The sequence below is a fragment of the Vanessa tameamea genome, chromosome 16 (assembly GCF_037043105.1).
Source record: "Vanessa tameamea isolate UH-Manoa-2023 chromosome 16, ilVanTame1 primary haplotype, whole genome shotgun sequence".
Classification (NCBI taxonomy): Eukaryota; Metazoa; Arthropoda; class Insecta; order Lepidoptera; family Nymphalidae; genus Vanessa; species Vanessa tameamea.
Window position 1 is genome coordinate 3,609,484 of NC_087324.1, and position 27,775 is coordinate 3,637,258.

Here is a 27,775-nt window from a genome sequence, read left to right on the forward strand (position 1 = left end):
TCCGTTCAAAGACATCTGCGTATAATGAAACAAGTTTATAATGATCACGTCCGATATTAGTTTTCGATCAATTAGTAAAATGTTGATCCAACTTAGATTATATCACTAAAATGCAGCAAAGATAAACACTTTCCCACATTCGAAAAGTCGTTCGTGTAATTAGGAATTTAATTTTGTATTTGCATTTTCAGTAGCGCCTTGATATAGCTTGTTCTTTTACATGATACGTATCTTAAACATGCAGGAACGATAATACTTCTTGTATCCATTTTATAATATTATCAATGTTATTTTTTATGACACACATTTAGACATATTTGCTACCAATCGCGGTTTCCCACGAGTATAATAAAAGAAATTACTCTATTGGTTTACGCGGCGCATACCAGAAAAACTTAGTTTTTAGTCGGTACGATTTTTTTCGGCAAGTTAAACCCCATGAATCACTCCGTCCATTAGTGAAAATCGTATGAAAATCCGTTCGGTAATTTTTAGTTTATCGTGTTCAAACATAGACAGATCGACGATTGATTTATAATATACGTATTGATTTGAAAATAAACAACGTAGCTTTTTTTAAATAAAAACACGTATGATATTTGTCAAATAATTCTTGTATATAACTGTGAATGTAATAAATCAATTCGATACACATTTTCTACTAAGTATTATAATTATAATTTATAAAACTTTATCTGTAGCACCCACAATATTACACCCTTTAGGGGTGAATTAAAAAAGTAGCCCATACCGAAGGACAAACTATCTCCACACCAAATTTTATAACAGACAGAGTTACTCTCGTATTTATAATATTAGTATAAACAGCGCGAACAAAAGACATTTTAAACGTTCCGAACATTCATAGCGATCCCCATTTCCCTATTAATCTACAACAATATAAATAACTTCAAGTTAACGTCTAAAGTACACAAACAATAGTCGTCCTTAATTCGTCCGTATATAAACACCCATTGTGATATACTAGAGAGCTGTCGAAAGCGTTTTATGCTCCAATTAGGCAAACCTCTCATATGTAAAGAAAAAACCTTTACAATTTCATAGCGTTACGTAAATTTAACTTTCGCTCGTGCATGTAACTCGACTGGTTTTCATTTATGCACATTGTTAATTAACTAAAATAGGTTTTGTTAAAATAGAGGTGCAGCAAAAAAATAACATTATACTTAATTAAGTGGAGACGAAAACAACAATGAATAAATAGGTAGGAAGTTATTTTAAAACATCTTAGTTTTTGTACAATGGCAAATACTTCGAAGAATATTTGGTATATTATATAAATAATAATTATAGATAATATAATACTATTTATTAAGAGATCGAATACAGAATCGTTGAGGACGGAAGTTTTTAATAAAATATATCAATGTTAATATCAAATTGCGATAATCAAAAAAACGAATATAGGTAATAAATCTTATACAAATTCAAATGATTTAGATTCGTTTCTAATTACCAGGAAGACCCTTGAGGAGGGATTGCGATAAGCCTTACTGCAAGTCCGCTGTATATTCAACTGTATTTCAATTTAAAAAATTATTTAAAATTTATATACAACGAGTAAAACCTTTATATGCCAATTATGAAAGCGAACAGTTAGAACAGTGGAGCAAATCTTATCCACCTGTATAACCACAGGTGGATAAGATTTGCTCCATTACCATCTACCAGCGAGTAAAAACTTGATAATAGGTGTTGAAGTACATCAATGTCAATTCTATGAAGTAATATTTGACACGTATAAGATGTAGATATTTCATGAATAAAGAATTAAACTTATATGTGTTATAAGGCAACTTTATTTAATTATACCATTATTAATAACATTGAACTTCGCACAAGTATGCGCGCTATTAATGTTTTTGCACTCTGAGTCGTCTCGACGTTTCGGTAATTATGTAAATATCATTAAGAATAAAAATTACAATAATAACAGATCTATTTGAATACAATTGGTAATAACGTTTCATATACATTAACAGTTTTTGTAAAATAACCTTTTCATAATCACCAATACCATGAATAATGAATTTCATTATACGCAATATTAACGTGTCTGATACATTTATGGAAGTAAGTCATGCGATTATACTACGGATGAATGCAGACTAAATGTTTAAGTTTCTTTCGTAACGTTATATATTATATTAAAATATCCTTACGAATGTTATAAATGGGAATGTGAGTTTGTTTATAGGTTACGCTTTCTCGTTTCAACTAATCAACCGATCATTGTAAAATTTTGCATACATTAATATGTATGATAATTCAGAGGTACAATAAAGGACATAAGGTAACCAATACTTGTACGACAAGAGCCAATACCCCTTCCTTCACACGTGAGCAGCGGGCGAAATCTAAGTAATATAGTTCTGGAAACATAGATCGCAGGTTCATGTTTATAATCATACCATGCTTGGTGTTGATAGATATACATCTCGAGGGCTTGTTTCGAATGAAATGGTACCAATTCTATCCATCCATCTACATCTATCTGTAAAACAACAGCACAGAGAAACGAGCTCCAAAACTTTGCCCTAACAAGCGAGGAAGTCCATTAATAAGCTGTTATTTATCTAAGCACAAAGAGGTACTTACAAGTCTAATTTATATTTATTATGGTCATATAATATGACAGAAAGCGTTATGGGTGATTTTTTTTATTTTCATTAGAATTTTCTAGACGTTTTAATGTTACGGGCAACAATGAATTAAGTGTTATATCCTTCTAGATTTTCGAATAAACTGTATGTTGCTTGTTACTTGTTACCTGACCGTGTCCTATATGTAACGAGTTTTTATTATTTGAAATATTTATTATTATTTTAGATACTATTGAAACATTAATTTGAAAATGAATATTATCGATTACTCGAATAGAATGATACTTTAGACAAAGATAAATAACTGTAAACTGTAACTAATACTTGAGCAATAGATTTTATAATAGTCATAAGAGTTACTACATATAAAAGTATTGAAATCTCTTAAGCTCATTTGGATTTGAGCGGGAATAGTGGGTTCGTCTAAAATGATCAAGTCGAGTGTAAAACTAAATAAGGTAATTTTCGAAGAAGTATCGTTCTTAAATTGACTTATCTTCCGTGTAGTTAAAGTCTTACTTTAAAAAGATAGGTTCAAATAAAAATAAACGGGGAATAAAGCGACCGCCTTCAGGGTGACAAATACAAATATAAATAAACACATGGTAAATATAAATAAACACATGGTAAGCAATGATTGTTGGAAGCCCCGGTGAGTTTTTTCAGCCATTTATTTCTTTTCGGAAAGAAAGACAGATCAGATCAAAAACCGTAGTAAATCTTCGAAAATCAAGTAAGTTTAACTCTTCTATAGCTATATAAAAACACTGATGAATTCCGACTATTCAAAGCTTAGAAGTAATTGTAGTAAAGTGTACAAGTTGAGGCACGTTATAATAAAACGAATTTCTACTTTGACAGTAGAAACGGACCCTGGAGCGGTAGTGGTTTACGAGGTTTTAAACTGAATAATGAATGCATGGAAAAGTACAAGTTCCAAATTGCCTAAACGTCGTAAATTTATTAGTAACGAAGACGTGGGAGTAAGCAAAAATGACAATGGACTTAGATAGGATTCTGTGATTATAATGTAATTATTCTTTAAATACTTGGTAAATAACTCTTTGAATATTTTTTCATTTATTATAAATACTTTTAGATCCTTTCAGAGAAAATTACAAGAAATCTGACAGTTAGTGATCGGCGTATCACATAAACACATTGTTAAAATTATAAGCCAATTCTCTCAATGTCAATTAGGCGCCAACTACGCTCACTCACCTCTCACAGAAATATGAAGTAATGCTGTTTGGCAGTCGATTAGCCGGTGAGACGTGGTGTACATTGAAACATGACAATAAAATTATAGATTTTGCATAATTAAAAGAATAGCAATGGCTGGAATTACTAATATTTCTATTTACCCCTCCATTTAAGGTAAAAACTTAAGGTTGTTTTAGGAGTGGGGACGACATTTGCCCAAAACGTCAGGGTCGATCCTGCGACTTTTTACATCGCTAGACGACCCTTTAACCACTGCGCTACTGACGCTTAAATTGTAAGCGCTAATGTTAAAAATAATATTAATAACAATCAATTAAAAAGTGTAATACAGATATTGGATAAAGATTTTGACTTTTAACATTAAAATATAACGTTATTTATATAATTTTAAACAATTGAGCTCAATTATTAAAAGATAAGAGCAAACAGCATTTAGTATTTTGCAAATTGAAGACGGTTTGCGGATATCGTGACAACGATCAACGATCCAGAGTAATTAATGAAACACTTCCAACGAAATCAGCTTAAGGGAATGTAAAGAGAATGAAATGAAATTCTCTGAAGTGATTCTAATCTCAGAAACGCAATAACCTGAGTGGTTCGTAAACAGTGTGTAACTCTTTCAATCTTTGTATACAAACAATATTTTCCATCATGTTTCCGCAGGTCAGGAGTGATTGATGAGACGATATGGCAATTTTCTTTGTAGACTAACCAGTACGCTTTTAACTCAAATGGCTTATTTCTTCCTACTTCTATGCTCAATCGAGCGTAGAGCTTATGTAGCGTGACCGGGCCCATTTGTATATGAAAAAGTTTTTTTTAATTACAAAAATATATTATAGGTTTATTATTACCCGAGAGCCAAGAAGAATACCAATATAAATGTCCAACCCGAGACTGAGTGCTACTTTAAGTTCCAAACGTTTTGCCTCAACTGAAGAAGTCCAACAGTAATTTATATATATAGATACGCCTTGTGATATTACGAACGAGATAATTGATTATTTAAACGAATACAGCTATATTTATCTGAAAGGACTAAATTTCAGTATCCACAGGACAATAACAGTCAACGTCAAGTAAAAATGTAACTTGAAATAGGTTGATCCATTGAAAACCAGCAAAGCGACTACAAATTATGGAACGTCCGAGATAATTACCCTTTGAATCTACGTGCTTATTACGCTCATTTACCTGAACATGGAGACTGAAGCGTATATATAATTTCTAAACAAACGTGACCACACGTGTTGAGTGGTGACGGCTGGCTTATTAAAACATAGTCAGTATAACATTAAACATGGATGCTTTATCTATGTGTTTTGCAACAATGCACAGCTGTTGATTGACCACACACGCCTATGTATTGTTAACTCAGTACATTATTATAATTAGGCTTTGCCCCAAACAAACAAATAATGATATCACCAATAACATTAAACTATTCAAACAAATGAAGGCTACATTTTCACCGGTCTGGTAACTTTCATATATGTAATAACAATATATTTCATTACGAACACTGTAAATAGTCGACATATTGAAAACAATGGTTATTGTAACAAAAGAATTTTTCACGCCGCGCTGTATCAGGTATAGTGAACGTATAAAATCGATTTCCACTTCAGTAAGATATGGCCCTGCAATCTGTTGCAGACGGTGAACACAGCCGGTCAGTGCACGTATCATACGCTCAATTACACTTGCGACGCGGACCTCTGTCCCGAGGATTAGACCTTCTCGTGGCGCAACCTTTGTGGATGCATCGTAGAAACTAATGAGATAGATCGGCTGAACATAATCAGAATAATAAAATGACATGAGCAGGTCAATATTATTCATATATTCAAAATGGACTACAGTCTTCAATGTCGAGATCAATTGAATAGTGCCATATTTAATGCAGTTTAAGAAACAAAAAAACTTCTTCTGCGTCAGTTTAGTACAATTTTGATATTAATTTCGATAACCAAAATTGAGTTGAAAATTTCTCGCAATACAACAAATACGGCTTAGCGTGACCATAATCATCACCGCATAGATTTAAATACAATTCAATGTATTTTTTTATTTAGAAGAAATGTGCTTTCAATGATGTTTATAGTTTCGTACCGAGAAACAAATCGCTAACAATCTTGTTTGCGAACGCTTCGCCATAACAGGACAAGATATTTTATGCAAGTAACTCAGAAAATGTGGGAAAAAGTGGAGACGATTGAAACCTGCTTACCGTAGACACAATAAAAACGTAAACCGTTTATGCAGCTGATAGTATACCCTGTGAAAATAATTTAAACTACGTAGGCAATAATGAAATTTTGTTGAGAATAAATTCGAAAAATGCGAGTCTTTGTCAGCAAATGCAGGCTAAATCTCCTCGTGAGGTACTACAGTGAAACATTTTAGCTTTACGTTGTCAAAGGCTTCGGAATGACGCGGTTGTTTTAAGCTTAAAACACGAGCGATTTTTTAATACCTTTGCTTTAACAGTGTTTTAAAAATCGAATGTTTTTAAAGGATAACTTTTTTGTATTACAAATAAAGTGAGATAAATTCAGATACACATTAAAAAATCCTATGCAATCAATATAATCATGGGAAATACTATTATGTAGGTACAAGTGATAGGATTTTCTCCAATGTTAAACTAAATCTCATGAACGATATTACGTATGAAGTATTATGCAAAAGTTTATTGGTCATCCAAAATTTTTTCAAGTTATTCTTCACGATAAAATACAGAAGTGATTCAAATACTTAAGACTTGCTAGACATAGCGGCGCTGGTCCATTATTAGGTCCTTGAACTTGGGACTAAATTACTAAAGTATTTATAACACTGCGCGTGTTACAAACTAAAGTATATTGGCTCTCTGTGAATGCATGAGTAAGTCTTAAATTGAAGATAAATATAATATATAAATATTCGTTTTAAAAGTTCTTGATAATGATCAGCAAGGAAGAAAAGTTAATAATTATTATCGAAGAATTTCCGAAACGTTCGTAACAGACCACAATATAGATAAAATTATATTCCCATATATAATATATCAGAAAAAGTGACGTGTAATGTGAAATAATTCATTAGCGAAAATAAAAAACTCATAAAAATTATGATTAATTTAATTTAAGGCATAGAAGTACACAATAAACAAAGCTGTTTAATGTACATTTTATTATTCAAACCAACTATGCGACAATTCTTAACAATTTGCGATATCTAGTATATCAATTAACATTGTACAACATCAGTACCAAACGGGTGTGCAAAGTTTCAGCTCAATCGGTTGAGTGGAACTGGTTTTAAATTCAGTTGCAAGATTTGACCCACATACAGAAAGTTAAATAATAGTTTGTGTAATAAATAATATAGAATATTAAATATGTAATTACTAACAATTTGTATTTTATTAAGATTATATCATCAATCATAATTTTCTTTATAGTCAATTTCTTCAAAATTAATATAGGTACTCAACATTTGGTGACCAAAATTTGAAAATAATTGTATTTTATTCATTAATGCTAATGTGTAGTATTTCCCTGTGGACCGTAACTTCCAATCTCGGGTTGAAAATTAAACCAATTTCGTTAAATCAATTTATACTTGCATTTATTTAAATTCTATTTAATTGAACACTATCGGACATACATATATAATACACTTGAGCTTTAGGAGTCATTCTAAGATTACAAAATAAAATGCAGATGGAAGACGCGAACATTATAGCGCAGCAACAGAAGCAAATACAAAATCCTGGTAGTGAGAAACGACGCGTCTTTTTGTTAATACGTCAAAAATGCTGCCTTTTGATTACAGTGGTCTACAAAATGTAACTTTTTGTGTGCCTTTCAATTGAATACTTTATTTTTATATTGCCTTGAGGTTACTGAATAGGAAAACAAGAATATGTTTTTTTAATTAGCTCTTATTTTGGAAATATACCTAATATACAAAATTTGGCTTTTAGTAACACGTTAAAGTACAAAACATTTTACAAAAAAAAAACCATAATAATTATTTACTATTATTTTTTGCTTTTTACTTATATAAAATTGAAAATATTACAATTAAAAAAAAATAACGTATTTAATTAAGATTTTCTCTTCTTTTTCGTTTGTCTTTTGTAATCACTGTTAGGTGTATCTCTTTTCAAATTCCAGCAGTAGTCCGCTAACATTGATGCATCCCATCGGCCCTGGTACTCACTTCACTCACATCACCGCAGTTAGAAGAGAAAAAATCAAGATGAGAGTAAAGAAAATGAATTTTTAGGGACATATTGCAACCCAACTGTTGATACTTTTGACGGAGATTGTTCACAAGTTCAACATAATTTTCATTTCTCTTATTAACCAAAAAACCATGACCGACTGGTCTAAAATATTCCCATGCTTCTTTTTCAAAGTCCTGTAAAACTGAATCAGAGTTTTGGTACTTTAGAATCTCTCTTATTTGAGGTCCGATAAAGATTCCTTCTTTAATTTTGGCGTCGCTTATACGTGGAAATTTACTTCGCGGGTATTTTAATGCTGGTCCATCCTTGTTGAGAGCCTTCACAAAGTTTTTCATTAGTCCCAATTTGATATGTAAAGGTGGTAGAAGATTTTTCTTTTCTTTTTCTTCTCCAGGATTCAGGCTTAGTCTAGGGTTCCAATCTTTTTTTATGTAATGTAAAGATCTAGCCCGACTATCCCACTTGCACAAAAAACAACAGTACTTGGTATAGCCTATTTGTAAACCCAACACCATTGCTATGACTTTTAGATCACCACAAATCTGCCGTTCGTGCTCTGAGTATGATATAGCATCTAAAATTAATTTCATATTTTCGTATGTTTCTTTAGTATGCACAGCATGGCATAACGGAATCGATGGTTGTGTGTTACCATTATGGAGAAGAACAGCTTTTAAACTCAATTTTGAGGAGTCTATAAACAGCCGCCTTTCCTGTGGATGGTATTCAATGTTCAAAGCGTTCATCAAGCCATTTACGTTATTACAGAATGCAAGCTGGTTTTCGGACTTGAAATAAGGTATCAAGTTCTTCTTACGATATCTGTATAAACTGATTTTGACATCCGGTTGAAGCAAATTCCATTGCTTAAGTCTCGATCCTAGTAATTCAGCTTTAACTTTTGGTAAATTTAAATCTCGTATAAGGTCGCTGAGTTGATCTTGCGAAATTCTATGAGGTTCGTCACAATCAAATCAAATCAAATCAAAAATCTTTATTCAATATAGAAGTGTTTACACTTGCTTATTGATTGTCAAAAATCTACCACCGGTTCGGAATTTAGCACCTCGGACCTGAGAAGAACCGGCGAAAGAAACTCAGCGGGATATTTTTTTTTTTTCCATTTTGCATGTACAATAATAATTATATTTTAGTTATTTGAAACAGCCTGGAGGCGATCATTTCATTCCCAAGGTGTGCAGTCAACTAAAAAGTCATTAGTGTTGTAATATCCTTTAGCACACAAACGCTCTTTAACGATTCTTTTGAATTTTATAATTGAAACAAACAATATTATCACCTACAAACAGTGACGATTGTGAAGTTGTAGGCTCATTGTAGTCAACTTCCATTGAATTAATCGCTTCTTCAGAATCTTGCTGGTATTCTTCGGGAGGTCGAGGAACAGGTAAATCGATTCCGTGTGGTACAGGTCGCGATACAGAGGCTACGTCAGGTTATACTGCGCTTCGTTTCTTTTTTCGTGATATACCGTGCTGGATGGATGGAGTCAAGCAAAAGTAACAGTCATTCGCATGATTGGTAGGTTCCCTCCACATCATTGGTACACCAAAAGGCAATGAACGTTTCTTTTTGTTTAGCCACTTAATCAGATTTGTGGAGCAAGTTGTGCAACTAAAATGTGGTACCCACGATTTGTCTTGGTTTTTAATTTTAATTTCAAAATAATGGAATTAAGCAGTTTCTAAACGTTGTGTTATTGAGCATCTTTGGTTAGTAAGGGTCACCTTACCACTAATGTAGCAAAAATTGTCTGCACTATTAACACATTTACGCGACGTAGTGAAAACTGTAGATTTTTCACAAAAATGTCAAAAAAACGGTAACAATCTCACGTTTTAACTGTTGAACAAACCGCTACCCGCTATTATATTTATATGGCGTAAATGCACAATAAGAGCTAACTATGAATTTTCATTTGTATATTTATGTTCAGCGAGTGAAATACAATCAATATAGTAAATTTTCCTGTAAAAGGCAATTTTGATGTAGACCAGTGTTATTTACGTATAACAAATTCTTAATTACTACACACACTAACGCTTTAGTTGCGTTACTATAATGATCCTAGTGCTCCATCGAGCTTTACATTATAATATGCCATTACAAAAAAATAAAATAGAAAGACAAACGTTACTGGCTGTTCACAATGATGACACTCTTAATAAACATGCATTGAACTAAAAAAAAAAGTTTCTGCCTTTATTGTCAGAGATATGGAATGCCGTCTACATATAAGATGACCAAACCGCGGCTCAGCTGCATTCTTTAGCATCCGATTGGCCCAGTTATTTATGTATTCATTTTTTGTAAGTTAGTAAGACAGGTGTTCAGATGTTCGAACAATACCCTCACTTGAGAGTGAATCATAACGGAACGGTGATAGAGTAAATAGAATAAAACAATTGAAAACTGATTGTCTTTGAATGTCTTTTATTCCGTTTAAATTTTAATATATCGTTATACACTCAAGTTTTAATCTTTATTGTAATTCGCAATAAACTGTATACTGAATTTATTCTCTTGATGTGAAAATAGTTTACAGTTGTAAATTTACTTAAAAAATGTATAATAATATCTTAAGCTATCGGTATTACGTAATGTTTTTAGAAAATCATTCATTTATCCATTTATGTTTAATGTCACTGTGTATCATCACATTTATAAGAAAAAACATAAAACATATATTTTTTTAAGAATCGAAACGATCTGAGCTGTATTCCGCAGAACCATGTGAAGGGACAGACGGGTGCATATCTGAAAATATCACGTGACCACTCCAATTTGTATCGAAAACCACCATTGTAGAGGTTTTAGTGAGCGCGAAAATATAACTCTGTTCCATCTCAGTGCTCATGAAGATACTCCTATTGGCAAAAAAAAATACTGAAAAACATACCCATCTAAAGTATCCACTATTTACACGATATACTGATATTTCTCGACTATGTACAGCATTAGGTAAATCCAGTAACCCAATATCAAACAAATTACGTGAAAAGATTCCAAACGAAGGTACGTGACCGGGGGCGGCCTGTGCGTATGGCATGTCGATATTCGGTCAACGAGCCCCAATGGGCTTACACAACTTAATAGTACGGAGAAAAGTTTATCCTGACCAATTGATCTGCCAGACAGACTCAGACTATGTATAATAAGTTAAGTGAGATGAACTTTGTGATCTATATTCAGTATTTGTAAGCTGTATTCCATGTATACTAAGACAAATAATTCATACAAGGTTAAAAGTTTATAAGAAAAACATTTGCCATTTAACTATTAATTTATAAAATGGGGCTCTTTGTTCTAATTGTTCTATAACCGTCACACAATGGCGTTTTTATTTTTGTTTTAGCCTCGGAGCCGTCCCTTATTCATTTTTTATAGCTTTAAATACCCTGTGTCACCAAATTTAAAGACATTTTATTTCAAGCGTATAACCATTTAAACCGAGGGCTTTAGCAATAAAACGGTACATGCCATAAAAGGATAAATATACCTTAAATATACATTTAAATGTAAATTCTTATCCTTCATACATATCTTCTAAAATAAATAAATTGACAAATGTTATTACAAAGTAAGAACATCACTTGATTTGTAGACCTGTTATATCAGTGCTAATTTTATACAAAGCTGATAAAAGTCTATAGGCGTGAAGCAATCCCTTTAGCAGAGCGCGCGGTAAGCTGTATTAAACCTTGGAAGCCAATAATAAGATATTGTTGTATTGATTCCACAATGCTAACACCAACATAGAACATACAAGAATATTCTCCTTTGTATACAAAAATAATCAACTAAAGGAGGTCTAAAAACACTACCTCGGAGTCTGCTATTATCATGATGTGAGAAATCCTTGGGACGAAGGTTCACGTATTTAGCTACTCATTGTATTGACGAACGAATAATAATGTAAGCTAATGTTAGGTCCGTTGCATAATAACTGGAATTAAATCGAAACGAATCGCCCAACGGGGAACAGCGACACTGTCAACTGCTTCACAGGAGTTCATTATGTATCACCCCTCGACCGGATCAGAGAAATTGTAACCACTTTCATTGTGCCACGTCACCTTTTCATTACTCATGTTTGAATTAAATCTCAAGCTATTCTTTTTTATTTTGTACTCTTATTCAAAAAATACTGATGATTATACCAAAAATATTCAAAGTCCGCTAATATCCATGTATACGTTACGCGTAGGTTTTCCATAACCATAAAAGGTCGATGATCTAAGTTCAGTCATGCAAGGGTTGCCATGTAAATGAATACATCTTACATTTCTTTTTATTTTACATGTAGTTTATAAAATGAAACCACAAAAAGACGATATGACGCGGTCGAGTGACTTCAAAACCAATATTTATCAGATTATTTACTGAATCTATTTTGATAATCAAACTACTGGACTGTGTATATCGTGGAAACTTAAAACTTACCAAATACGGACAAAATTTACATGACTCGTACCTGAAATTAAAAATTAACATTAAAACAGTATTCATAATATTTGAATATGGGTATATGATGTCAGTATATAATTAAGGTGGCATAATAAATTGAGTATGAGTCACAAAATGGCTAAGATTGTTTATCGCTGTTAAATATTTAAGGTTTTTAACAAATATCCAAAGTATGGTTTTCTTTGTGTTCTTCATTATTATGTAGTTTCTTTTATACCTTGGCTGTTTCGAACTTGGAAATAAGTTGAGAATAACTTCTGTTTGTTCAGCGCTTACCTAACTCATAGCTTAAATAGATCTCATGAACATTGCTAAAACTAAAGACTTAATGTTGTTTTTACAAAACTACAACTATCAATAGAAATTCCAATATGAAGCGAATAAAACTAACATACTCAAATTACTTAATAAATAATAGGTGAATAAATTCGTTAGTTGATATTAGTAAAATTGTTGAAACTAGTTACAAAATCAACGTTCCTATTAATTTAGAAATTAGTTTGTGCAATTTGCATGCGTATCGAAACACTTTGCTTAATAAACCACACAATTTTATACTCATTGCTTAATTTAAAAATTTAGTTTACTATTTATAAGCCTAATTTCATTAATTTATCCGTTAGGATTATCGTTAAAGAAATTTTATGTATATTTCTAATATCGATAGTTCCATCAAAATTATGATTAAGAGAGCAATTTGGTACATATTTTTGTTATTTAAGAAATTGTAAATCAAACAAAAGGGATGGATCGCATCGTTAATTTAACGACCACTTGACGAGGTCAGCGCACTGTAAACATCAGACTGTCGTTCAACTTTATGGTATCTTATCAAGGTACCGTTCAGACGTTAGTTTAATTTCGTTCTTTTCGCTACACTAATTTTAACGAATAAACGTTCGTCATTCTATTCTAATATAACCACTTATGGTACCAAAATTCTCCCCCATCGTTTTATTTTTGGAACTTTTAACCATTTACGGGACATCAAACGAAATAGTAATGTTTCAATCATAACAGTGTGCGTTAATTAACAGGCAAATATTCGGCACTTCGACCCCGCTCACGTGATCGTCTGAATCGTTCAGCTCCTTTGATGTGGGACTTAAGAAGATGATATATGATTCGAATAGTGGGCTCTTTTCAACGTCTCACTAATGTACACGCTGTCGAGCGTAACGCATCTATTTTAAGCCTTTTGGAAGTACAATACGAGATTTAAAACAACAGTTTTAAGTTACCAAGATCCGTGGTTAAATCTCGAAGTAGCTATTATTAAATTTAATGTACTAAATTGTATTTAGTAAACGCGATCCCTTTAAAATATCTAAAAGTAACACGTCGAAAATAATAAAAAAGAGCATTTTGTAAAGGATAGTTAATTTTCTGCAGCTGTTTTAAGCTACATCATCTGCATAATAAGAACAAAAGTATGGGGGCTGTGATATACAATGGCCTTTATTAAAGAGCGCCTACTCTAAGTAAACCAGGCCGGAACATAATTTTTTGTGGTTTGAGATTGTCCTGTGAGCAACGGCGGCCCACATATACAAAGCCAAGAAGAGTGCGTAATTCGCTTTTCAAACATAAATAAAACCTGATAGTGATTTAAGTAAGGTAAATGCTTAACTTTAATAATAAACAATATTTGAATAATGTTAATTTAAATTGAATGAAATAATCTAACACTTATTTTTAACGAAGGAATATTAAAACCAATATAGTCTATTTCTTTAATTTGATAGCATTTCATAGAATAAGAAAAATGATAGAACATTTACAGGCCGTTACATAAGCGCAGCATTTATAAAATTAGATTCTCTTACATTTGTAGATGCTATATATTGAAAGTTCTTTCATTAAAATGACATTCAATTCTGGCTTTAGTTTATATTGCGCTGTTCTTCTGGTCGACGTCACTGCGGCAACTCGAAACGAATAGCTAACTGCGTTAGAAACATAATAGTGCTTAAATATACAAACATACACAGTTCCATTATCATAATCTGATGGAACGCCGATTCCATAAGACTGATACAACAGGCGTTGAACCGACGACTACGTGCTTTCTGAGGCACGGAACGGTAAATACTACCAACGTCTAAACTTGGGTAGGCTTCAAGAATTTCTTGTCACAAAATCTAACTATTGACACAACCCGATGTTTGAATCCAAGACCTCGAGATCTGGAATCTTAGACGTAGGTTTTGTTTAACAGATATTTTGTTCGGTATCTTTTTGAGCGTCAAGTTAATCGATATTGTCTACTTTATAATTATTAATTTTACGCTTCGCATATTCTTACTCGATATTTTTTATCTCATGCCGCTGGTCAAGCTTCTTAACGTGTCATCTAGTTGAAGTTTAGGATTCTGAGTTGTACAACAATTTTATCGATATAGCCATCAATCGTAGCTGAAAATATAATGACTTGTTTTTTTTTTTTCTATCTAAGAATAAAATGTTTGTATCTGTAAGTAATAAAATGAAAACAGTAATCAAGTGTTCAAATAAAAAGAGCTACATGCGTAATTCTCATTTTATTACGTCGATGATGGCCTGGATTAACTAATAGGTGTGTCTGGAGCGTTAATTGAACGAAACTGTACGCCCTTGCGTCGAATAGCTTTACGGTGAGCGTTTAATCATCCGTAATTACCATGTTTATAGATAAAACTAGCAACAATGATTGATGACAACCAACATTTAAGAAAACACAACTCTATCCGTAAATATGCCAAATGAATAAAGATTTCCATATTTACATATAATCTTATTTAGCCCCTTTGAATTTCTTTTACAGAATACGTATGGTGTGTATTTGTAAAAAAATAACTCTACCAAATAAAAACTTCTCGGACGGCAACAACTTCCTCAATTGAAAAAACCTTATTGCTATTCTATGTAAATTCGATAAAGCGGGCAGTTAAGTAGAAAGAAATTGATAGGATCATTTGACACACATCAATTCCCAAAGTGAGTCATGAAGCCGTTGGCCTCTGAACATTTTATAGTGAAATGGACAAGCCCATTATTGTTCGCGCTTAGCAACGTTTTTTTGTTACGACTGCTGGTGAACGAATGATTTCTTCGAGGCCTTATCTAAACCTTAACCTTTAAAAAAGCAAGTTAACGGGTATTTTTGATTTTATCAACAAAATAACAGGGAGCAAAATTCTTTTTAACACGCTACAGGTTAATAACTACTTAGGTCCGTCAAGGTTAAATAATTCGGCAGCATATTTTGGACGATGAAAATATTTATGTACGCTCATAAATTAGCAATATGTTTATAAAACTTAAGTACTTCATGTACGCAATTATAAGACCTAACTGGTAGGTAGATTTCATTATATTTCTCGAATTAGGTCATAGAACAGATAATTTTATCGCAATCATGCGTAATTTAAATCAACTCACTATATTATTAACGCATGTCTCTCTAACAGTATACAAAGTATCAAACTTAGAAACTGCAGAACTATTTAACCTCAAAGTAGGTATAACTAAAGGTTACAGCTGTAAATGACTATATTTTGATATGACGATTATAGTGACCTTCAGTACCACCATATTTGCAAACTAGCTTCCAGTAATTGTTTGTAGTTCCCATCACGACCAACTTTTAATGGCAGTAATCTCCCGACGTGTAACAGCAATAGGAAACGATGCTTCCGTTGTTTATATGTTTTGTATTTATATACGTTTTAGGTATTCTACTTTTTTTAGTTTCACTGGCTCACTCACTCTTCTAACCGAAGCACAACAATTCTAAGTAATGCTGTTTAGCGGCAAAATACCTGATAAGAGGGTGGTATCTACCGAAACCGGCTTGCACAAAGCCCTACCGACAAGAATTTTCTTAGGGTTCTCCTATGCCATCTATCTTATATATTAACTAAATATGTCTACTAGAATAAATATGATCTAGTTCATCTCACATAACCAAAGATCCTCACTGGAGCTATACTTTGTATTACAGTGTTTTGGTTTTAAAAAGTCAGTGATCCAGTTCAATTATAGTAAAAAATCAAGTACTGGTTGTCATGGTTTTAAATTTGCCCATCAAATTATATTTATCTTATCAAAGCTACACGATTTATCACGCTTGATATTTGTAAAAAACTATTAGACATACCTAATTGCTGGACATTTTTCCAAGTATCGTATTCAGCGAAAAAAATCAATTAATCGGATTAATTGATTTATGTAAAGAAATTACGGTAAAGAAATATTGCCAGTCTAATTAAATCCACGTATAAGTTTTATGTAATATTATATTAATTTTCTTTGTGTGATTTAATCTGTCTTGTAAACAATTTATTGAAATCAGTATTTGTAATTAAGGAAGAACAGACATTTTGAATTGGCGACGTGTTCAATGCCAACTTTGAACCGTAACGACCTCCTCTCGACCTACATGAACCATTACATTATAGTTAATGATGTGTACCGAATCAATCGACAGCACATCAATAATACTTAAAGCCTTGGCTCCATATCTGACAGGCGATTTTAGGTCATCTTTTTCATATATCCACAACAGTGAGACCTTTTTGCATGGTAGTCTACTGTAGAACTTTATACTTACAATTGTCTTGTATATTATCTGCATTGATATGTGACGTGTTATTTTGTTTTTATTTAAGTAAATTGTGAAAGTGAAATGTATCACGACTGTTGTGAATTTTTCGATATTTAATGTGTATTAAAATTTTTAAATTATACGTTGAAATGTATTCACGATGTTAAGATACTTGTACTTATTGATTTGTCAATAAGCATCAATATTAGTTATGCCGACGACGTGCACAGGGTCAGAATGGTTCGTGGAAGCTGGTTTCGCAACAGTTACTGACATCCCACGTCCGCTTGACAATACCCGTCTTGATTCTTTCTAATGAAGCGTTTATTCACTTTTCATACTTACAAAAAAAACGCTCATTTTAAATGTAGTCATGTTTTTACTGTATGTATATAAATTGATGAAATGATTTTATTAAGTATATTTGATTAAAAAACAACATTAGACGTTTGATCGTTTAGTCTGTTAATTTAATTTTAAACGATACTTTTAGATTACGTATTGTAAACATTTAATCTATTAGGAAACAAAAATTAGTTAATCAAGTGATTATTATAATATAAACGATTTAAAGAAGTTGACAGATGTGTCAAATAAAGTGTAACTAATTAATAATGATCTACCTTAATACCATTGTATAAAAGTATTTATTGAATCCAAATCGGAGAAATGTAGATCCCATCAAAACATATTTGATATTTTATGTAGTTATAAATAAATTTCAGGAAGGACTATTGAACTTGGCACCCATTTAGATCTCACTTCTTTTGTCGTTGAAGTAAACAATCAAGGTATATATCATAATATTGGACTTGGCTCTCATTTTTACATTTATGTTTTTGATGGGATATCACTACTATTTGTATATAAATTATTAGTAGGTACTTATTAATAACAAAATTAATACCAAATGGTTTTTGTTAAACTATTCTATTTTCCTACGTTTACGGGGTATAATTGTCTTTTTTGTGATACGTTCTATATTATCTTGTACCTCTGAAATGTTCGAATGAATTGCCCATTCAGTGACCGGATTTTTTTTAGGCGTTTTCTGTTTATACTTAATTTGGCCAAGTCGGGCGTTATAACGTGCGCAGACAGTTGTACTCTACAATAGAGCTCTCTTGTGTCTTGATTTAACTTGGACCTAAATTGATAAGATGTACTTCATCTAAGATTTTAACTCTGGAGAGGCCAACGTAAGCCTGCTCTTTACTAAATATAGAGGAGCCTATGTCAAGAAGAGCACTGTCAATGTGAAGGCCTTGTGATTTGTGGATAGTAGTAGAATATGCTAAGCAAATAGAGATTTTTTTCCTTTGAACATATTCATTACTTAATATCTGAAACTTGGTTTTGAATTCTAGTTCGCAAATTAAATTAAATTAACTATAGAATGAAATCACGGTTCCCATTATAATATTAAAATGTAAATTTGTCCAACCGTAACTAACAATTGAAAAAACATACCTACTGAAGTGCTTTTGTAAAATATACATTGAAATTCTTGACTTTTATAAAGAATATATTATTTTGATAAACTTTGTATGGCGATTATGATTACTTTATTAAGTAATCAATAAGTCTACGGATACACTCAGTTTCCCCGAAGAGCTAGATGGTTGAGTGAGCGAGCTATAAATATTAATGACAAACACCGATTCAATGGTAGACCCGCAAAAAGGTCAGCGGCCTTTGATCCGATTGTTTGATGCTCATATCTCCATCGTAATTAGAAATGCCTAATATGCTTAAGACATGTTATGCTTATGAATAAAACATAACATAGTCAGGAAACATGAATGAAATATTTAATGAGGAAAAATATTATTTATTAGCTGACTTCAAAAACAAGGATGCTATCAATACGGCCTTACTTTTTGTGTGGATGATCTTCGACGGTAATACGAATTTAAAAAAAAAACCAAATCTCTTTTCCCAATCGATTATCATTCAAGGTATTTCTTCCATTTTTAAAATTTTTCGTGGAATAAGAGTAGAAAAGCTGTCGATAATTCTGTGTCTATTACTCGATATATTCGCCCACTGTAAATTGATGAAATATTCCATCATTTAGGTTGGACAACTATGTTTCTCTTGACGGCACTATTTCATTTAGAGCGCTTTTAAATTTTAAATAAATACCTAATAAAATAATTTTAGTTTTTATATCTTGCAAATGTTAATCCACTTGACTTATGTACCACGTGTGTGTGTGTGTGTGCTGTAACTGTATAAAACGCATTACATTCAAAGGCCTCTAACAGGAAATGTAGAATCCGGTATAGAATCACGAAAAGCACAAAAATGAGCACAGAAACCACAACTAAGACTCACATGACTCATAAAAAGATTCTGGACCATATTAGAAATGACCTGATCATGGATAGATCGGCCGCATACCAACCAGATCAGTCTAGGAGTCCTTAATTCCAAGAAAAATAACACAGTGCAAGAAAGACACACATCAATATGAGTCAATAAAGGAATCGATGTCGTAAAGTCGAATTAAAACATATTAATCCTAAAATTAAGATTATGATGCAAAGGCACGGACAACATGTTTGGATGATTATTTGAGAGAAAAAAAAAACACACTACGTCAACCAGCTGTCAATCAACGGTCCACCCTTCATACGAACTCAGCCAAACGAAGCTTTATTGTTTTCCGTGAGAATTTGTGGGTGGAACATACCCAGACGGTCTTCCCTAACAAAAAATTAACTTAACATAATGACCGGCCTTGCTTTAATCCTTTTTGAATTCAACATTTTACGTTTGAGTCATTCCATCTTACTAATTTTTAATCAGATGTTGTCAAACTTGTTTGGTAAATGAATCATCAGCATACAAAACACCGACGTGTTATCAATATAATCTGAAGTAATAAATTATGTCATCATTATAAGGATCACACTAATTTATTTTATGATTGTTAGTACCAAGTATTTTTTGTATTAAATTTTGAATGAAAAATCAGGTATTCAGGTTTCCTTGTATTTAATTAGGTATTCAATTTCAAGCTTAAAGTCTACAAAGTTTTGAAGATAACATAAATGTGAGTGTATGCGAATAGTAGGAAGGTAAGCTTTTTTGGATTCCTCTTTAATTTTTTTGAGATTATCAAAAAGCTTTTTACCGCACTATAGATATATCAAGTGTTCAAAAATGTTTTTTTACTATTGAATATTTTTTTTTTGATAAAATAAAACAGATTTTATATTGCCTCATTAATAAAAACATTTATAGGACCATTAATTTATACTAATTGTCCAAAAATTAAAATGACTCAACAAAACAACATGATTAAAGTAGTTGTCTTATGCAAGCACGCCTGAGCTCGTATCAGGACCCGTTTATTATTATAATTCTGCCGCCAATACATTGGTCTATTCCGCTTTACACTTTAATTGAACCACTGTAAGCAGACACCAGGGACTAAAATGTTCTTAGTGACGTCACGGTTGACGGTATATTGATGGCTGGAATGGTTATTGTCATCGGTGACCTCTGACAATCAAGTGGCTTATTTGGTCCCATACACTTTTTTTAAAGTATATATAGTGTACAGTTCCTTCTATATATTTTGTTTTGCTAGTCAGAAAAGTAAAAATGCATGCTGTTAATGTTGCCATCTTTGATTATTTCTTATTCTAGATAGACTGTCAAAGCAGAGAACCCGACAAAAAAATAATGGCCAATAAGTACAGGCATACTACTAAAGACGTATGGCAAGTATCAATCGTAACAGTTACGCACACCAAGATTGTAAAGTAGGCTCGTTTGTTTTATTTCTTTCGTAGTGCGAAACTATCTATATATGTAAATAAATAAAGGTTATATTGGGCTACAGTCGTTTTTGCTCTAGAGGACGTTTTTAGATACACAGAAACGTCTGCCTTTATATTAAAAATAAACGAACAAAACGACCTTTATAAGATCACTCAGTTGTACTGTACTTCCTGATTCGAAGACCTCATATCTTTATATAGAGTAAATCGTTACAGATTTACTAGGTCAATGTCCTATAAATTATAAGCGATTGCTCTCACGTCAATAAAGCAAATTAATGTATACGATGACTTGACAAACACGTTTTGAAATCAAAATATTGTTATTCGTGATCACATCAACCAACACTTCCCGCCAATAATGCTTTGTAAACCACATTTTAGTAATTATTTATTTTTATCTATGTTTAAGCCACGACTCACGCCATGATTGGTAAAAAACATTTCAACCTAAACAATTTACACGTATACTATGAGTACCAATTTACCTATTAAGTTTATTATTAATTTCATTAAACATAAAAAATCATCATTTGAAATATAGTCTGTTTAATCTTTGTTTATATCACTCCTCATAACCAGCAGTGAACAGTGTGAGGAAACCTTGGTGTATCGGATAATGATATTATGATATGATGATGATATTATACCATATATGCATATATACATAGGTACATCTATTATCCATTATTTACAAACTCGTATGGGATCAATAGAGAATGAAATCAGTGGGGCTCTTACGGTTAGAGCATAGCAACTGTTGCAATCAAATATTTGGTGGGGATTGATAAATGTTGTAGTCGATAAAACAGTATTATGAAGTGTTATGCTACTGCATAGGTCCATAATAATTATTTATAATTTTTTTTAGTTTGATTTTATATCAATCCGCAACAAATATTTGATAGCAACAGTTGCTATGATCTAACCGTAACAGTCCCACAGGTTGATCATCTCCTTCAAAAGAGAGAAGACATTTAACAATGTCAGAGTATAGTTGTAACGAGTTTTCAATTTATCAATACAAATTATCACAACTAGAGTTACGTAGGTACTGTAGTTACGTCATTATTACATCAATATGATGAGATTGAATTTCATTTATCGTTAAATTAATTTCATTGCATTGTTAATTTGAATTTACACAGATAAAATTAACAAAGACTCGAGTAGATAACCCATTCTGAGTACTGAATTCGACAAAAAAAATTGGAAGCCATTTAAATGTTTAAAACGAAAACGACATACAAATGAAATGAACTTATTATATGGTTTCTTTATTAACGTGTTTATGAATTCGATTAAAGGATAACAATATTTAAAGGAAAGATTTGAAGAAGAAAGATGGGCATGATCTTTTATGAATTAATTTTCATTTAATCTGTAGGTTTAAATGTAAAAATGTGTGCATTTCAAGTTATCCTTGCTTCACCATGTTATAAGTATAATTATATTCTTTTTCTCTTCTGGCAATGTCTATATTGTATACATGAAGCTATATTTGGTAAAGGATAACAAGAACAGTTTTACTGGCATTCATTATTAATAGTTTTTATTTTTCAAATATTTATTAAGAGAGTTGTCAATACTTATTATCTTCATTGCTTAATGCTATGAAATATATATATATATATATATTTATTACAGGCGAGATGGGCAAGTCTTTAGACCGCGTGCATCTTATCCGATGATTGCACCACTGAATTTCCATGTGCTTAATTTGTGTTTTATATTTCATCTCGTGCTGGACGTGAAACATCGTGAAAACATCGTGAGGAAGCCTGCTTGTGTCATATTCCAATTTAATTTTGCAATATCTGTATCAAGCCACTCGCAAGTTCCAAACCATCTCCTCAAACGGAGACGAGACCATAGCCCAGTAGTGAGACATTTACTTTTTGATAACATTAATATCATAAGCATAACATATCAGTAACAACGGGAACCCAAGTACAGGGGGTAGAGGGTTATAGTCCGTAACACTGGGTATCCCGCTCAGCCTACAAGACAAAGAAAAGGCACCAAAATGAATGAAAACACAATCTATGAATTCAATGAATTCCTTCAATCTGTGCACTTTATTAGCAAATATAACGTTAATAAATCTTATGTACATGGTAAATTTTTGTTATTTATTTTACAAGAATCATTAACTCTACACCACGACACAGTTATATTACCGATTACTTAAATTTTTTTCACATGTTCTTTACTTCAGGATAATTGTGTTTGTCGATGACTAATTTTAATGTGATTACAGTAGCGTAATTGTTCCTTTGCTGTTTATAAATGGGTAAAGAATGAATACAGATACTAATCAATATATAATCGACACGATAATTTGTGTTAGAACTTTGTTAGCAGAGATATTATCATTACAGATTATGTACAAATATTATTATTAGACGATAAAGACACAATTACGTCTTCGGATAATTTTTCATAATGATTAGAAAAATAATGTCGCAATCTGTTTTTTTTTTTTATTAAATAATTTAGCCTTCATGTGGAATTAAAGGAAATTTTATGGGCACCAATAAATATTAATTCGTTGACGTCATTTCTTAAGCTAATTCGTAACAAAACAATAAAGATATAACACATTTTATCGTGAAAGTATTTATAACTCAAAATAATAATAAGGATATCTCTACATAGTATAAAACAAAGTCGCTTCCCGCCGTGTGTACGCTTAAATCTATTAAGCAACGGTTTCCATCAATAAACAAAGCGATTCAAGATGGAGGTTTATATGTACAATGCATTCATATATAAGTAAAGAAAAACCGATCATTTTAACTTTCCGTACCGAAAAAAAAGAAGCAAGATTTTTCTTAATATATTTGTTCTTTAATCAAAAAGTTGTATATGGACTTATTGTACTCATTCGAAGCAGTGACGGGTAGGCAATAATACTACAACAATAAATGTATACAATGTTAAACATGCTCTTTACTTGAGATTGAGTTACAAACTTATTAAATAATCTTCTTAAAACTATTAATCTTGTATTTGTTTAGGTACACACGATAACAGTCGAAACGCTCGAGCCCCAAACATGTACAGTCAAGATAAAACATGCATGATACGGGTCCCACAACGTCGATAAGTTAAACAGGAAGACCCCAAGAGAAAACACAAAGAGAAAAGGTTTTAGTACAACATACATTCCACCAATAAATAAAATATACATTATCATTGAAATCATTTTAATTTAATATAACGATGAATATTTCTAACGTTTCATGAAAAATTATCGAACATTTAAAGTATCCGCTAAATGCCCGTCTGAGTACATTCTCTTGGATATCCCTCTATTGTATCCGAGTGCTCTAAAGCAGTGGCAACCCCTGTATTCGAATATGGCTATCCCGTTTCCTCGCATCACAAGTCCCACCCTCCGTTAATAAAATCGTGGGATAATTAAATATTTATGTCATCGCAGATGGCAGAAAAGTAATATACATAAATAAACGTTAATTTGACATAAGAAAATAATTTATGATAAAAAATAATAATTACATAGATACTACATAATTGGTCGGAAACTTTGTACCTTTACTAAATTACGTACAAACGAAAAATAAAAGACGTGAAAAATATGCGTAACACTCGCAACAATGGTCTATTGTCGTGTATGAAATCTGAAACTAGTATTATAAAATAAAATCAACGTTGATATTATAAAACGAACCTGTATATCTTCCAAGTCACTAAATACTTTGTAACATCCCGACGACATAAACACTGTCACGAACTTAGTTAAATTAACGATATTGACACAAGTTTACCGTTACCATTGACGGTTCAACGACAAATACATAACTTAATGTTCATTCACTATATCACAATCACTGTTTAATAGAACCGTTATTAGTTTAAGTATTTAAATTCAAATTATAAATAATTATTGAACACTTCATTATAAACTAGACGAACAAGCTCGAAATCGGAAAGCTTTGAAATTACTTAAAACACGACCGAACCGTCTGACTATACAATGGAGACTGCATTAGACGAGGGCAGCGGACGGGGGGGGGGACGGCACGGTAGGGGGCGCGCGCGTCGAGCACTCGCTTGGAGGCGTCGAACCAGCTTTGTATGTCTCTGATATGATAACGAATGTTTACAAAGGTTGCGATATGCAACGTTGGGAAAGAGAATATCAACATACTAAATCAGAAATTGTTTTGTAAATAAGTAAATTGATATTATTTATAAGCCATTGAAATCCAATTATAAAAATATACCTGACAGTAGTTTGTATTCGTAGTTTATTCAATTCATACTTATTAAACCTTTGAATACGATTATTTAAATAGCTCCTAATTACATAATCGTAAGGTCTTTAAGAATTAACGTCAAGTCATTAGGTTAATTGCTTATTCATCGTTTTAAATACATATTAGATATATTAAAATAATTTGTATAATACTTTAAAAAGCTCATGGAATGAAGAAAGATACTAACAAAGTTTAAAAACTTTAAGAACATCAGTCTCTTAAAACTTAAAAAAACACAAACTACAAAAATGACTTAAATGTAAAAAAATATATAAATGTAAGGGCTAAATTTGGAAAACTTAAAGTAACGCCTGATTAAGATTAAAAAATAAAGACAAAAATAAAAATTGAATAGGACCAAGCACTAAAAGAAATATTCTATTAGGTTATGAAATCGATATGATAAAAATTTAAACAATTTTTTGCTAGATTACAACAGAAGGTCATTTCGAGATGTTTTTTTTTCATGACAAGGATGTTGATTGGTCATTTATCTTTATTGTTACTAACCATAAATTTGTTCGCCAAAACACATTTAATAAAAATATCGTTAAATTAAAGAAAAGCTAGTTTTTTTAATGAAGAAATCGGTTCGTCTGATTTCGACTTTGATTCCAGATGCAAGGAAAAATAGTAAATTAAACTAACCTACTTGCGGGGCACATAGTTTTAATTCATTACAATGTATTCATTGATTACAAGCATTAATAAATAGACTCCTTTCCACCAATGACGATTACATTGTAAGAATTCTATTCATACCTTTTGTTGCCAGAACGCTGTCAGTCTTTCGGGTTGGTGTGTCCCTTGAGCCTTAAAATATACTAATTCACTCATACTTAATACCGAACATGCAAAGCGCTGCTACTGTAGAGCTATAATAACTTCAAGAAATGTTCTAATTAATATGTCTGCAGAAAAAATTAAGCTTACATTAGCCAAACGAAAACAAAAACCTAATTCTCTTGATCAATGCTGAAAAGTTGATTCCTCTTTCTGTAAGATCGTGACTCGTGCCAAAGTAAACAAAAGGAGACTGTTTTGTTACGCGTTACGTAATTAAGAAGCATATGGTTCTCATTTCAAATAACTATGAAGTGTCAGATAGTTATAGGAGAGTGATGGGTTTAGATATAAACAAATTTTGATCATCGTATCTCCTCTCGCTATAATTATCTCGGATCTTTTTCATATGATTGATTGCTTAATAAAAAAATATTCAGTTCTTATAAACAACAGTTTTTATAAAGATGTACATACCTACTGAGTTACACGGTAAATGTTTTTACAGAATTAAAGTAATCTGTTTCGATGAATGCGCCGTTACTGAATCATAAACTGGATCGTAAAATCAGCAGTCTGCTCGAGTCGCAAATGACTTTTATGAGTAATGCAACAATTATTATTCGTAGTACTAAAGATTCTAATTTCAATAAAGTTATTATATAAATACACAGCTTGATGAGAATAATTAAAAATTAAAACACCAAATATATAAATCATTCAACGTATTGACTCACAGCCATTAAGACTTTAGTTAGAGCAACTGACGCAGATGGAATGGAACCAAAACGGCAATAAATAACCGACACTCACAGCGACTTCAGAAAAAGGTTAGACATTTCTATTTTTCATATTCTATATTTAAAACTTGCATGACAAACTTGGAAATATTGTAACTTAACAAGTGACAAATAGAATTGGGCGTTGTGCAAAAGTTAAATGTTCCTTGCAATGGCTGTGTGTGGTAATAAAAATCCGAGGGCCACGCCCGAACACCACAAACGTGCCGATCCTCCGCCTGAATTAGTTAGTTGTATTTTCAGACGACATTCGATAAGCAAACGCTAAGATTTATAGGCAATCAGTGCGTGTGGCAGGCAACAATGCTTAGCACGGTGCACTTTATATTCCTGTGACATGTACGAAAACATTTAACATATACGAAATGTAATTTGTTTAATTTATTATGTACCAGTATAATTCAAACATTCTAATGGGGTTTTAATCATTAGATAGATAGTTTGGTTTTAGGTATATTATTTAACTACATAAAAGGATGTATCTTAAAAAATATATTAAAAATTAATTATGTAAATAATTTTAGCGAACATAATGGCAAGAATAAAAGTGGACTTGCAAAAGTATAACGATATGAAAATGTAGGACACAACCTAACTTATAAGAGCACTGAGAACGAAAATGGGTCGCTGTAAAAGCTGCTATTATAAGATAGAAATTATACACTGAGAGGTAAAGGGTTAATCATAAGAAACAGCACAATAATATTCATGTCGCGTATTACGTAAAATGTAAGAACTTCAAAAAATTGAACTGTGGTTTTTTTTTTGATGCATAATAATTTATTTTCAAAATATAATGTTTCTCAAACTTATCATATATTACCATTCGGGGGATTTATTTTATGCCCTATAAGTAATATTCTTGTAAATTTTAAGTTTGCATACAATTATAAATCTTAAGTATACGATACAAAAAACAGCACGTGCCCAATGAGGGTCCCTCGCAAGGGTCGACAG

The 27,775-nt window shown here is 31.9% G+C and overlaps 1 protein-coding gene across 4 annotated transcripts in view; it reads right to left on the reverse strand.

The window, feature by feature from the left end:
* Src64b (Src oncogene at 64B) overlaps positions 1 to 27,775 on the reverse strand; it is a 76,831-nt gene that overhangs the window by 36,150 nt on the left and 12,906 nt on the right. For 2 of the 4 annotated variants that reach the window (XM_026631142.2, XM_026631141.2), the window contains exon 1: positions 24,647 to 24,968. The exons of 1 other annotated variant lie outside the window; for it this stretch is intronic. The gene's annotated coding sequence lies outside the window, so the exon portion shown is untranslated. Of the gene's footprint in view, positions 1 to 12,552; positions 12,584 to 24,646; positions 24,969 to 27,775 lie in introns of those variants that run through there. One more of the 4 variants, XM_064217235.1, reaches the window with a different exon arrangement.